The following is a 5,889-nucleotide window of genomic DNA, read 5'->3' on the forward strand; positions in this document are numbered from 1 at the left end:
GCAATAAGCAACCTGAATGAGGCAGGTAGCTTATTCTCCTTACAGATTCTTTTGTTGTTGTTGTTTAGTCGTTTAGTTGTGTCCGACTCTTCGTCACCCCATGGACCAGAGAACGCCAGGCACTCCTGTCCTCCACTGCCCCCCGCAGCTTGGTCAGACTCATGCTGGTAACCTCGAAAACACTATCCAACCATCTCGTCCTCTGTCGCCCCCTTCTCCTTGTGCCCTCCATCTTTCCCAACATCAGGTTCTTCTCCAGGGAGTCTTCTCTTCTCATGAGGTGGCCAGATTCTTTTAGTAACTACTTATTGGTAAAGTAGATTACTTCCTTTCAGCCTTTACTTCCTTTCTGTTTCTTTGCAAAGTTCCCTATGAGTATGAGCTAGCTAGCATGTGCTGGTGTTAACTTACTGGCTCCACGCTGGCCACATGTGAAACCTATACTTAGAGTGGCTGGTTCAGTTGCTAGTTGAAAAGATAAACCTTATGTTTTCGTTATCCTTTCAGCCAGCAGGCTTCACAACTGACAGTCTAATGGCCAGTTAAGGATCACATCAGACAGAGGACAATACCTGCCTGAAGGGGAACCATTTCCAGTTAGTGTACCTCAAGAAAGATGAGGCTCCGATACTTTAGCCACCTCATGAGAAGAGAAGACTCCCTGGAAAAGACCCTGATGTTGGGAAAGATGGAGGGCACAAGGAGAAGGGGACGACAGAGGACGAGATGGTTGGACAGTGTTATTGAAGCTATGAACATGAGTCTGACCAAACTGTGGGAGGCAGTGGAAGACAGGAGTGCCTGGTGTGCTCTGGTCCATGGGGTCACAAAGAGTTGGACACGACTGAACGACTAAACAACAACAATTTTTTTTAAGCCATCCAAGTTGGTGACCAGTCATCCCCTCCTGGGGGAGTGAGGTTCATAGTTTGACTATGTACTGCATGAAGATGTAGTTTCTTTTATCTGTCCTAAATCTTCCAATATTCAGCTTCATTGGATGTCCATGAATTCTAGCGTTATGAGAAAGGGAGAAAAACTTTTCACTATCCACTTTTTCCAACTTCTTGTGGCAACTATACAGATGTTTTTAGGATGGATACCATCACGCATCTGGTACTTCATTGCCTTCCACTCAGACACATGCTAAATAAAGACAGACGATTCATTGAACTGCAGGGCGGTCATGATGTTAAAAAACTTCATTTATAATGGTTCATCAGCAACTGTGTTTTGATTAAAGGGTTGCCACATTGGTCCAGAGACAATATGGCATTGTGTTCAGTCATTGTGTTCTAGATCTAGCCAGGGGAGAATCATAGCAGCTATCAAATTATATAAAAACACAAGATGCTACAATCCATGACCTTTTTTACAGGATTAGTAGAGTGCCCCTTACATCATATGAATCTCTAATGGAATTATGAGCCTTTATAAACTACATTTCCTAACATTCCTTGGGACCAGATATGCAAACTTAAGCATTAATATAAGTATATGATATCATTACATGTTCAAGTCTCTGTTATCTCAGACTCACCAATACCAAAACAAAATAAAAAAATTTTCTTCCAGTAGCACCTTAAAGACCAACTAGGTTAGTACTTGGTATGAGCTTTCGTGTGCATGCACACTTCTTCAGATACACTGAAACAGAAGTCACCAGACCCTTCTATATAGTGAGAAGGTTCACTATATAGAAGGGTCTGGTGACTTCTGTTTCAGTGTATCTGAAGAAGTGTGCATGCACACGAAAGCTCATACCAAGTACTAACCTAGTTGGTCTTTAAGGTGCTACTGGAAGAAAAAAAATTTATTTTGTTTTGACTATGGCAGACCAACACGGCTACCTATCTGTAACTCACCAATACCAATTTGTTCATTGCCAATTATAATGTGATATTAATGTGCATTCACCATTTTGTTAAGAGAGTAGAAACAGGAGGGAGAAGAATACAAGAACCAAAGCTTGTTTCTTGAGTACATGTGTTATATTTGGTAGCATGTGACAATTCAAATTTAGGCTGCATTCCTAAACACATTTACTTGGGAGCAAGACCCATTCAAACAGTGGGAGTTACTTCTAAGTAAACATGAACAGGATTGGGCTGCAAGTAACAATTCCTAACCCAAAGTAGCTTTCCTGGGCATGTTCATATAAAGGGCCTGGTGCCAAAACACTAAACTTGCTAGTTCAGCCCAATTCTGCCCATACACGACTCAAGGAAATTTAACTCCTAGTATAGGTCTGAGCATCCTAGAATAGCTGTGTGTGTGTCCTACATTACTCTACATTGTTGATATAGGATTATAGGTGCTCCTATAGTTAAGGTAAGTTGAAAAAACTGACAGCTTCTTATGTTCCCACACCCTATATTACAGTTTCCAGAATTTTTATATAACTTGAATTTGAGTTGTGGAACCATAACTGGGAATGAGAATTTTTTTTTAAAGAGATGATAAATCTATCTTTCTCCAAGCAAATTTGAGTTGGAATAATTGTCTTTAATTTCTCCTAATTTGTTTCAACTTCATTTTGCAGTAAATTGAGAATCTTCCTGAGTTTTATAAATCTAGCATGCCACCATCTGGCCATTGCTGTAGTTACACATTGTCTTAGCACTCTGCCGAGCAGCCTATTGTGTAACTCCATCTTTTTAATGCAATAGAAACTATTTGTCAGACATAAAATGCATTCTAGTTCCCTCCGGTAATATAATGAAGCAAGAAGGGGTATTGGCGGGGGGCGGCAGCAAGGGAGCAGAGTTCTGGTTGGCTACATGACCTTCTGGGATTCTTTTTTCTTGCTTATGAGTTCACAGCTTTAACTCAAGCCAGGCTGCAAAGGAAAAATCTTCCTTTGCAGATGTGGCTCATATTCAAGCAGGAGATGCAGGTAAAGCTGGGCTGAAAAGGGAATAAAAGAATTCAGAACACCCTTACAGTTTTTCATTCTATAATTCTTATTAACTGTTGTTATTTCTTAATTTTAAATTGTTGTAACCTACATTGGGAACTGCTAATGAAGGGCAGATAAGATAAATAAAATAAAATAAAATAAAATAAAATAAAATAAAATAAAATAAAATAAAATCCACAGCAGTAATTAGAGGAAAAATGACCACTGGGAGGAGTGCAGAGAGAGTTTTCTAGCACAAAACTTTGGCATAGAACCAGAATTGGGGGTTTGTAGTCAAAAGAGCTTCAGACTACAATTGGTTGCATGGCATGTCTCTTCAGTCAAAAAATTTTAATGTGTAAGGAGCCCTTCTTTCAATCAGTTTGGAAGTTCTGTGGGAAAGACATGTGTTTGTTCAGTATCCAACACAACACAGAACTTTTACATATTCCTATGAAACACTATTACTGCACATTCTCGTCTCGATACAGCAGTCCATAATACTGTGCTCTAGGAGGTATACTGGGTCTCCTCCTTCTTTCCCCATGAATCTATCTTCAATCCTCTCTTATTTGGGGCAACATCACAAAGAAGCACCAGCTATGATCAGCTCGTAGCTTCAACTGGGATTTGCTCCTCCTAAGCTTTTGATGCCCACCTCCCAGTTTCCGAAATTAGCCTGAGAAATCGGATCAAGTCAATTCAATCTTAATTAGGCTGTAGGTCTGGAAAATGGATTACAGAAAGTTTCTGACATCGTAAGTAGCCCAGGGGTTAAATCAAATTGAAGGGAGGGGGTCAGTTTCCTTCTTAGAGAACTAATGGCAAGATTCAATAAGAAGAAAACATCTCTGAAAAGTGCACCCATAGATTCTTTTTTGCAGAATCCCTGTTTCATAAATGAATTTAAAAAGCTTTCAGCTGAGGCCCTTTCTTCTCTATTTTTAAATTTTATTTTATCCCACTTCAAAATGTCTTATGCCCCAATTCTGAGTGTCTCAAAAATAAACTTTTTTAAAAAAGGAAATTTAGCTGTTACTGTGTATGTATGTTTGATGTCCAAAATGAATTAAAACAATTGTTTCAGTTCAACCCTATGGAGAAGCGTTGTTTTCACTCCCAACAAACCACCATCTGTAAGCAAGGTTTGTTTTTCCTTTACTCACAGTAGTTTTTGGATCAAATCAAGTTTTGATCTCTGGTTTGGATGTAACACAGAGGCAGGGATCATAGGCTGCTTCCTTTGCATGGGAGCCACGTAGAGTGGAGAGGAGCAAAGTAGGCATAGTTGACTGGTGCATGGGGTACCTCAGGGCCAGGAGCCAAATGTGGCCCTCCAAATCCTTCTACCTGGCCCTCGGGACTCTCCTCAGGCCACACCTCTATCTCTCTAGGCCACACCCCTGACTGGCCAGTTCTGCAGCCTCCTTGTGTTGTGTAGCGGTTAAGAGCGGTGGACTCGTAATCTGGTGAACCGGGTTTGATTCCCTGCTCCTCCACATGCAGCTGCTGAGCCTTGGGCCAGTCACACTTCTCTGAAGTCTCTCAGCCCCACTCACCTCACAGAGTGTTTGTTGTGGGGGGGGAGGGAAAGGAGAATGTTAGCCTCCTTGAGTAGCTACTCCTTTGGGTAGCGATAAAGCAGGATATCAAATTCAAACTCTTCTTCTTCTTCTTCAGTGATTTTGCTTGGCTGGAAAGTTTTCATGAACTATGATGGTGTCTTTTACTTGTTTGGATGGAGGCTGACGAGAGAGGTGTATAGAAACTGACTTTTGTGTTGTTGGAATGAAACCTCCTGCACAAAGAGAAGAGCCACATCCACTTTTGTTTCTGGCCTCAATTGACACTCGAACGCGGCCCCTGGAAGGTTGTCCATGAGGTAATGTAGCTCTCAGATGGCAAAGCCAAGTTTATGGTTTACTATGAAGTGTGGACATGGCCTTAGTGTCCTTCAAGAATATCCAGCTTCTTTTGTGCTATTCCAGGCACAGAAGAAAGAGGTCCTTTTATCCCATATGTGCCCACACGGCCACTTTGATCAAAGGAATTGGCACTTTTATAGGTGCCACATAATACCTGCACCGCATCTGTAAGAACTCAGTTGTCTAGGACAGTGGCACCAACACTTTGGAACTCCCTGCCTATGGATATCAGGCAGACATCTTCACTGTACAATTGTACCTTGGAAGTCGAACAGAATCCGTTCTGGAAGTCTGTTCGACTTCCAAAACGTTCAGAAACCAAAGCGCGGCTTCTGATTGGCTGCAGGAAGCTGCGCCTGACATTTGGCTTCCGAAAATCGTTCAAAAACCAGAACACTCACTTCCGGGTTTTGATTGTTCGGGAGCCAATCTGTTCAGAAGCCAAGGCGTTGGGGATCCAAGGTACGACTGTATTCTTTTTGGTGCCTGCTGAAGACATTCTTATTTAAACAAACCTACCCTGTTGTTCCGAGAGTTTGAATGTGTTTTATTTTAGTCTGCTCTATTGTGGTTTTAACTTTATGTTTTAATTAATGGTTGTAAATCTTTAGCGATAGTTATATTGTTTTATCATTTGTGTAAATCACTTTGAAGTCCCCCCCCCCTACACTGAAGCAGTATAGAAGTTGTATCTAACAAACAAACAAACAAATACAATGTCATCAGAAAAACCCCATATTGTAAAAAGTTTGTTTGGTTGCAAGTGAATGAAGATGCAGAAAGTTAACATACATAATAAAACTTTTAGTGGCACTTTTCATAAAAGATATATTTTCTTTGATAGTAAAGGCAAGCATATTAGAATGTAGAGATATGTCAATCACACTTGTACTGGATTGCTGAAAACACTGGTTTTATTTACCCACCCATGTACCAACCCCAATGCCCCTAAATGTAAGAAAGCAAACCAAGTATGTAAAACTCAGACACTAAAGAGAAGCAAAGGGTTTATAACAAAAGGCCACAGAAATATATATACATATTATTCCAACCTTGTACAGAGCG

The sequence above is a fragment of the Podarcis cretensis genome (genome assembly GCF_951804945.1).
Source record: "Podarcis cretensis genome assembly, chromosome: 6".
Lineage (NCBI taxonomy): Eukaryota > Metazoa > Chordata > Lepidosauria > Squamata > Lacertidae > Podarcis > Podarcis cretensis.